Below are 10,091 nucleotides of genomic sequence, written 5' to 3'. Positions count from 1 at the left end.
CCTTCTGACGGGGGAAGGATGCAAAGGCGAAACAAAACAACAAGATTTCCTCAAACCATCCGAACCGGACCAAAACAACACCGGCAGCGAAAATCGGTCCCGATCGTTCCATCGTTTTTCATCCGCCCACGGTTCATACATTTTCATTCATTCGGAGGGCATTTTGAGTTTCGTTTTTATTCTTGGATTGGTACGCAAATCGGTAACACAAATATAGCGATGACGGTTCGATAGCGTGTGCGGTTCGACCAAATGACGCCAGATAAATCAGGAAATGTTTGAACGGTTTTTTAGCCTAAAGCTTCGTAACAGTGTATTTGCATCAGCGGATGTACTTAATCGTGATAAATTGTGGGCGGTAACATAAGTTTCGTTAAGGCACATATTTGCTTTTGATGATTGTTTGCTTATGGTTGGCTTTCCTCCATTCCATTTGGCTGTAGAATTGTGCAACAAAAATGTAATTATTGTTGTTACTATAGCCTTCAATGAATTTGTAATTTTATTTACTCTCTCTCCCTCTCTCGTGCACGGGAACTATAAAGCACACGTCATGCAAACCCCCAGTTTTGATAGCTGTTACTTTTATCGAATGGCACCGTTTGCATCGAAACAAAAGGCACCGAATATGTATGCAAACCAATCATAAAGTGGTACCACCCCGAACATGGTTTTTGATTCAATTTTCCGAATTGAAAGAAGAAAACCTTGTAAAACCAAACCACCGCGGATACGCGAGATGTTTGCAGCGTCTGTGGCTCACACCACAATGGCGCTCGGCGGTGGTGGTGGAAAAACGGGGCTGTAAACTTTCCGACTACTAGAAGCATCCGACATGATTATTAGCTTTGTCATGTGCAGCTGCAATACCGGTACTGCATGCACGAGTACGTGAAACCCGCGAACCGCCCGCTGTAAGGTTGCAGATTCCTTTTTTATTAGTTTCCGTCCATCTTCGAGCCAACTGGTACCGTACCGTGTATTTTTCGCATCCGGGGTTTATTTTCGCTCCCTCTCTCTCTGTCTCGCCAGATGTATGCAAAACATGCAATGCAGGTCCCAGCTGCACATTTTCCGGTGCTGCATTTTAAAATGGAATGCGTGCTTGGAATTGGGTTGCGAGCGATGGAAAGGTTTGCTTCCCTGCTCTGCCCGGTATTCGTTCCGACGTGATCTATTAGTTTTTCTCTGTAACGTTCTGGAAGGATCCATTTAGTTTTCTTGCTACTGATACGATGTACGAAACAGACTCCGAATGCACTCCCGCTGCAGTGTAAATAGAATGTTAACTGTTTGTTTGCTTGAGGGCATGCGAAACTTCTGGCCCCGACATCGACACGCATCTGTCTTTTTCTATAAATAATTCACCCGATGAGATCAATGCTGTTCACGGTCATTGTAAGCATTTTCCAATTCCCTCCATCAGATATCGCAACGTGGCTGGGCGGAGGCCAAGTGGGGCATGACGATGAACGGTTTACGATTTGTTTCCATCCCGCAAAAAATGTTCCCCCCAAAAAAAAAACACTCACACACTCGACGGACGCACGTAAATGGCTCGTGGTTGCCATAAAAATGCCTTTACCGAATGTCAGTTTCCATTAACCGTGCAATGTGCGTCACAAGCGTGCGGGGTTCGGTAAATGGTTTCAAGATCGTTGCTACGGGTTTTGACCGAAATGTGGAGCAAACGTGAGCTATTTTACAAACCGACTGGCGCGATTTTTTCGGAGACTTCAATCGACACTGATGAGACCTTCGAACCGGATATTCGGAGCACTCGTTCGGAGGTCTTTGAACTGTGCGTACCCACCCAAACACCCAAACAGTCGTGTGGTCCGTGAACGTATTTTGCACGGAGATCGATTAGGTTCAAGGTGATGGACGAGTTTGTGGGGTTTGCGATGTCAAGGACTTTCCGTCTTGCGGTAAATTATCGCCGGAAACCGGTGAAGGATTATTGAAGTATAACATATCCGACACGGCTTAAAACAAAAATGGACTAGGCAGATGAAGAACCTTAGAGCATCTTTACCGGTGGGATGTTGATTTCAAAGTGGCACTTCCGGTTGTTGGTACACGCGATGATCGTGGTGTCGTACTCAAAAAAACACAACCATCATGTCGAAAAATACACAATACTTGTTTACCTCCGGCAAACATCGTACTGCTCGACGTATGACTACCAGGAACTATTAATAGCACCGGTACAATCATTAGTCACGTTCTCAAATAAATCACCCAATCATCCAAACCAGCACACCGTACGTCTTGGTGTCACCTTCGCGCTCTCGCGCGTGTGTAAGGCATAAAGCGAACACCCGAACGAAAACCCGACGGCGACAGTGTACCAGGACAGTGTGTTCCCACGAATGACACCGGCACGTAAACTCCCGCTCAACACCTTCACTAACTCGGGCGGAGATAGTTGCTAAACCAACCGGCAAAAGTCGAGCAGCACAAGTGCCGCCGAAGGAGGCTGACGGTGACTAGATTGGGCAAGGCAAGGGTAAACAACACAATATCCCCGAAGGTGAACTGTTCGCCGAAAGTTATATCCCTGCCAACGGTGCAGTACGGGCTGGGTATCGTTCTAGGCACTAACCGCACTAACGAGCAGCAAGGTGTTGGATGTTGAAGACACTGTCCTGATTGCGTTAAGTGAATCGGCTAGCGTAGAGTAATGCAACCCGTCCCGTTGCAGTTTAAACTTCACTGTGAAAACTATAAAACACACACACATACATGAACGCATTAGACACACATAAACACACACACAGAGATACGGAAATATTTGAGTGCTATAACTTCTTACGTCCTGGCACGGAACCACTAGCAGAAAATCGCACAAAAGCAGCAAGAGTCGCTTTTGGCGCATCAGGTGATGGGAATAGAGTGGAGCGAATGGTTTGCCCACCGGCTCCCCCGAGTTGGGTGAACATTTTCTTCATTAAAGTCAGTTCTGCTGGCTTTACAAAAAAGCAAGAACGAAGGTTTGAAGATAAACACACACACACACACACGCATACAGGCACATAGAATGGAGAGCGTTAGCGGACAACATGCCAAGCATTCCCGGACCCGCATTAAGCACAGCAATTACAGAGCAGCTACTTTCTTACAGCCTGATGTAGTTTTTGTGTTTTTGCCGATCCCCGTTTCGGATTTTGAGCAATATGCGGCAATGGAGAAATAAACGGACACTCTGTGACCCCGCAAAAGCACACACACACAGCACAAATTCTTCGCTAATGTCGATGCATTCCACTCTGTCGCTGCCGAGAGTGCTGGGGTATGTAACGTACTTGTATTCGGTTTGGTTCGGATGAATTGCCCACTATGCGGTACTTCCGGCTATGCGGGATTGGAGTGTGAATCGTAGTGGTACACCGCTTTCACTTCACGGGAATCGTTTCGATAGTTTGAAATTTTAATAGTTTGCTAATGTCGATCGTACACTCTCAACCGATTGACTTGTGCACGGAGCGAACGGAGAACACATCGACTACCGACTGCGGGGATGGCGCGTGCTCCAAAGATGGAACCGGGACGAGAACTAAAATGGCTGCCGATCGGCGATTTGCGATCTGGCAGCGCAACAAGATCACTTTACACCCACATACACCCCGAGTCCCGATGCACGCGTGTTGGTGTTCCGGAAGGGAGAGAAGCAAACAAATCCACGAGAGCGAAACCCCATTCGGCTCCAAATGCACTCGGCTGGGTGTGCAACACCCTAGGACAACACGGACCCACTAGAGACCGAGATCATTCTGCGTCAGGTGCGTCACTCGGGGCTGTTTAACGTGCGGGAATGAATGTGCGCGCGTTGCTGGTGGTAGTTTTCTTGGTTTTCCCATGTTTGCGGAACTATAAATAGTATTGTACGAATTGCATACACACACACGCACACGGGACAGGTTGTGTTGGTCTGTGCGTGTTGCGTACAGTGCAGAGGGGAGGAAACCAGATTTGGAGAATCCGATGGGAAGAGGGAAGTTGGGAAGGCACACACACCGGGGGACGTTTGGGCATTTCGTTGAGTTCTCCGAACTTTCCGCTCTCTTTGTTGAGTCTATAAATAGGGGCGATTTGGTCGAGGTTTTTTGGACAGACCACTACAAGATCTGAGTGCGGGCTGGTGTCGGTGAAAATTCCGCCTGTGACGTGGCTAATGCCTGCAGATGCTGATGATGCTGTGTTTTTTCCCCTTCCGAGCAACGTTACCACATCGGTAACGCACCGGTAACGCTTCCATGCTGGTAACAATAGACCACTTAGGGCCGAACGTACCCACTTAGCTATTCGCCCGTTGGGAGTTTTGTGATATCGATCTGCCACGTTTTTTCTCCCCAATTCTCATCCTCTCTTTCGCCACACCGCATCTCATCACCCGGAACTAGGTCAGTCGTTACAGTTGCGGATGGTAGTTGTGTTTGCTATTGGATATTTATTCAGATGCAACACCGCCACCGGGCGTCCGATGATGAACAGCGCGAGGACTACTTTACGACACCCACTCCTTGTCCATCGGTGACACGTATCGGGGGTTTCGAGTATGAAATAAAAATATCACATTCATTGCAAAACTGAACGGAAACGTGGGGAAACTCGTCTAGCTGGTTTGCTGGTTGGTTCCGTAGTCGTATTCTCGCGTAGTTCAAAGGGGATCGTATTGCTGTACCGCATCAAATGATACCCCAGCTTGTTTTTCTTGATACGAATTGGAACTCAAGATAATATTCTGCAACATAACGCTCACTTTTCTATCTATACTTTATTGTCGTTTTTAGAAGACCTATCTAAGATACATACAAAATTTCAATTCAATTTCCCAACAGATTAATAATAGTAGTGAGTGTCAAGTTTAGCAATAGTTAATCATCCTTAAGAAAAGATCGAAAGATTGTTACTTTCATAGTACATCCCATTATAATTGGACGCCTTCATCAGCAGTTCATTATAATTACAATATTCATCAAAGTTTTTACCCCCTTCCGATCTTGATAACGACCGTCAGTAATGAACATTCAATGGAATTGATAACAAGAATTAACACCGCTCCGACAACCCGTTGTCAGCTCACTGCCTTGCACTTGTCACCAGCAAGCGAAATGGTGTATCGTTGTGAACCAGGACTTCTCGTTACTGCTACGTGAGCGTTTTTGTTTTCCCATTGAATCGCGCTCTCGGCACTGCCCAGCATTGATAGCAAAAGCAAAAGCAATCATGCGTCAAACTTTTAAGCATAAGCGTACGCCAATTGATCCAAAATGTCGCACGTAAGAAACAATGGAAAACCACCGATCAAGCAAAATTAACTGCAAGCAAGTATCCCGAACGCCTTTTGACTATTCGGTAGTTGGTACTGATATCGGTGACACAAACGAGTGGCTGTGTTTCGCTCAGTGCTGACCAAATGAATGCCAAAACAATGGTGAAAGTTGTGCAATTCACTTCGGCATTGCTTAGCACCGGCTGCTGACCGGCTTCCAGATAGAACTTTCATCGAATCGATGAGTCATTCAGCATCATTAGTCTTTCCGGTCGGTGAGGACGTCTTGTGTGCTGCACCTCGGAGGGAGTTTCGCAAAATATATGAGGCTTGTTGCGCTTAGCTTTCTGTTTGTCATTTATGGCGTATAATTTCATTCGAGTGACGTTAATTCGAACGCCGAAATGATGATTCAGGGCGGAAAGTAAAATGTGATAAGTATGGAGTTTATTAATTGATTATTGTTTTCTAGCATCATGTGACAATTTATTGAAATTGGAAAAATGTATAAAAACATTTATAAAGAAATAATGAAAGAACTTGAGATCGTTCTTACGATTACTTCTTTTATTTATCAAACTGAAGTAATAGAGAATTATCACCAAAAAAGAGTACAGATAAACTGAAACTAAATTCAAAAGCCTTTATCATTCAAATTAGTTCCATAAAACCTTCGTGCTTTATGGTAGCTCACACGATTTCTGTTTGACAGCTTTTCAATTCTTCTACATAAAACTTCCATTTTATGACATTCCTGTACTCCGTACCCAAAGATAATCGAATCGGCTTTGAATGCTGTGCTCACGTATGCTCCGCTGCTGTGCAACACAACCTATTTAACAGCACAGGTGTGAACGCGCACGGGGAAACAAATGGCAAAGCTAGAATAAAAAAGTGACAAACCATGCTGGAAAAGTTGGCCAGAACCACCTGGTGCAAGGGAGCGACAAATAAAACCACTGCTTTTCACACCCACTATCGCTGTCGCTTCCGGGCAGGATCACTCCGTCGCTGATGGAGTTTCAATGAAATTTGACAGATACCGGTGTGATGTGGATGGTTTTTTTTCTTGTTTTGTGAAAAAAGTACCAATTTTATGTCACATACACACACACACACACTTTTGGATGCTCTTTTTAGCATGAAATTTTCTACACGTGTTACAGTTCAAATGCCATCTTGTTGGGTGGCTTTTTTTTGTTTGTAAGTCGATCGGAGGATTTTTTGTTGTTGCATTCTTACGCACCGTTCGCATCCAGTTCATCCTCACCAGTGCGTTCTACACGACACCGCCGGGCTCTGTCTGCGAAATGTGATACATTATTATTTATGACGATAAAAATTTATGACTTTGTTTTTCTGCCAGTCAACATACTCGGTTTGACCGGGGCCGGTTTCTTCCCGCGCCAGTTATTTTCGTTCGTGTTCGTTAGTCTGTGGGGCGTTTGCTTGCCTTGCCAAGCATCCCTTGGGGAGGGAAATGGTAACGAATGTGAGAGGGGTTTGGTCTTTTTTCTTTTTGCTTCTGCGATGTGTTCGACGGGCAAGCACCGAAGTTGATTGATAAAGCGTCAGGTTGCGTTCTGGCTACGTCAAACGGTTAATAGGCAGAAGCAGTGGAAATCTGTGCAGAGCTCGTCGATGCTCTATTTTTGTTGCAGCGCACGTATGCGTTCCCTGGTGGGATACGACAGTAACGGCTGGATCGATACCGGTCGATCATGGCAAATCTTACGAAGTGCGTGAGCGAAATGTAAAAAACACACCACCAAAGCGGAGGAGATTTACAGTTGAAACGTATAAGTTTGTCTCAAACATTGTTTACATCATATCCTCGCTGTTTTATAAATTGTACTTTGGAAAAGAGTGGCACCGTTTGTTTGTGTGGTTTTGATTGCAAATCCTTAACATTAAATAGACATTTTCTGACATGATTACAGCGCAGTTGAAATGAAAAAAAACAACACAAAATTTCGCGATGACTCTTCCGTTTTGAACAGTTTCATCGCAAACAGCTTTCCGGTGAAATGGAGTCTCATCAGATGCTTTGATGTTTCACTGCTGCACGTGCTCACTTAACAGGTACATCACTTCAACTTGAAAATGAAACATGTTCTAGCACTGTTCAACATTCATACCGAACCGTTTTTGCCACACTTAGTTTTAGCAGTACCTTTCGAACAATGTGCATCACTCAAGCACAGTCAAGCTTGTGCATCCTTGTGTGCGTTTTTCCCATGGAATTTATTTCATCGCTTCACTCAACTTATTTTTGTCATCCTTTGCTAGCGTTACATGAATTTTCACGAAAAACAAATCCAGAAAAAAAAACGTTTAATGGTGAGTTCCAGCGCACCCTGGATATAAGCGCATATTAAATGACAAACTTTACACATTACCCACCAAATGGTTCGGTGTACGTGTGTGTGGTTGTGTCCCTTTGTATTTACACAATTTGCCAAAAATGATTGCTTTGGTGTGTGAATGGTGGGTGAGCGTGCACTGGAATGCTTTCCGCATTGGTGTCCCGTGCTTGACGCGGCATTCGTAAAACATTGCATCTGTAAGCCATGTAATGGTGCGACTCGATCGTAAAGTCGTCTTATTGATGTTCGTTGGTAGCGTTTTTAGGGTAGATGACTAAAGTTTCGCAATATTGCCAATACGACCGAATGGTTGGAACAATTGACGGAAGGCCGGTGCTGAAAGAACTGAAATTTGCCTTTATTGACGGTTAGCTTGGTTTGGGTAATTGATGCGTCAACAGGACCGGATAATTATGATTATTGCTGGCACTTAAAGAACGCTGCATTTTTAAATGAGGTGGAAGGATTTTGTCAAAATTTAAATTAGATCGCCCATATTATCATCAAAGTGCCATATTAAACTTTCATGTTAATGCCATTTCCTTTTGTAATGATAAAAATGTTGTACGATTAAACGTTACATTATCCACCTAAGCCTGCAGTAATATCGCTTCGCTCGAAAAAACTTCACATTACTAAGCTCCAGCAGCTCGTCCCGATCGTGTATAATTGTTCCACAAAACCTCCAATCAATCCCATGTTCGTTTGATGCTAAATTGTCACACGCTTCGATGTAAGCTGCGTTACAGTATCAATTCCCTCGTGGCACCGTGCGGTCGCACAGCATTCCGCCTCGGTCAACCGCCACACGGGACAGGCCAGTACGGGCTGTTAATTGTTCTCCACGGGGTGTGAAAAAGAATCCATCCCTTGTGGGGTCCGGTTATACCGGTGCGATACCGACATCGACATCATCGCCCATCATCGCCAGTTGTCAATGATAGTGACGCGGTAAAGCCCAACCCGCCCCGTGAAGGTCACCCGTCCATCATTCAATGTCCGCGGTGTTAACCCATACGCATGTGTGTGCGTGTGTGCAGACCATCCTGGACCATTATATTCGCGCGAATCGCTGACATGAAGGTTCGCTGAGTTGTGTCACCGTCGTGTGGCGTACGGGGTATGTGTTTATTTGTATAACTGTGCACGCAGCGCGTTCCAATTTCGTCCTTTAAGTTGCGCGAGTGCTGGGGTAGTAACAATATTGCTCGTCCCGTATTATGTTACACTTGTGAGTGGTTAAAGGCTTTGGTTGTGAAAGTTGGTGACGGTTTTATTATCAGCGTTTTTTTGTAACTGTTGGTTGTCGGTTGGCCTTGCTTTACGCTTCATTGTCACGTCCCCTGTAGGCCGGGAATAGATGTGATGGATGTACAAGGGTACAAGGACACTGGATCGAATCGTGTTTGCCAAAGCGTACGTACGCATTTACGCACTCTCTGCCATTTTTTGTTATTGTTGTTGTTGTCACTCTGAGCGTTTCTACAGGCGAACGGTGATGGAATTCGATTATGGTCTGTTCATGTGTGCTTACGTATCAACCACTCTCGCACACGTTCGACACTACTCGAAGGGTGTGCACGCATACACACACATGGATGATCGTCCAGTGTGATATGTTTGTGGTGTGTTGTGGTTTGTATTTCTTTTTACCACTCGCTGTGTTTATCGCAGTTTTCGCTGTGGCCGTCCGGTTTGATCCCTGCCAGTAGAAGCCGATGCGATAAAATAAATTGATGTCACATTCAAAAGCTGCCTTCAGTCCATGCATATGTAAATGGCTGTCGAAGTGGTTCCGATAGTCAGGTGTCGTTAGTGTCTGCTTGTCTATCGTGCACACTAAACTCCAACCGTACATCTATTCAATCTTATTTCTTTTCCTTTTTTGCCCTCCCAAGGAGAATAGCAATCGGCCAATGGCACACACTTTGTGTGTATTGATTTTCTCGCGTTACGTTACCGATGTCTTTGTTCGGGGTGTTGCCACGTTTTTTTTTCCTTTCCTATTCGTTGTTCATCCCTTAAACGAACCTTACCCCAAGTAGCAGATAGTAACCGAAGGTTCAACTAACACCAACCGCAACCGTAAAAATGATAACAACAACAATTAAGAAGATGAATTGAATCGATTAACTGTCACCGGGCGATGGTGCTTTTGGGGCCGGCGTAGCGAAACGAAACGAACCCGTGCTATTATTCCGAATCGAACTTCTCTGCTTGTGCTGTGACAATTTGACACTAGCGCGATTCCTGCAGGACTGTGACCTTTGGTGGGGTTTTGGGTCGTTTCAGCACGCGTTCCATCCCCGTCACAGGTTGCCCATTAGCCGTGCAGCAGGTTGATGGTTTGAAGTAGATTGCGAACTTACGCCCATTCGACAGTGATTCCCATTTCCTTTTGCATCCCACAGCCAAACGGAATGGTGACCATCGGGGCTTTGGAGCGAATT

Source organism: Anopheles marshallii, chromosome 3 (genome assembly GCF_943734725.1).
Source record: "Anopheles marshallii chromosome 3, idAnoMarsDA_429_01, whole genome shotgun sequence".
Classification (NCBI taxonomy): Eukaryota; Metazoa; Arthropoda; class Insecta; order Diptera; family Culicidae; genus Anopheles; species Anopheles marshallii.
This window is presented reverse-complemented; position numbering follows the sequence as displayed.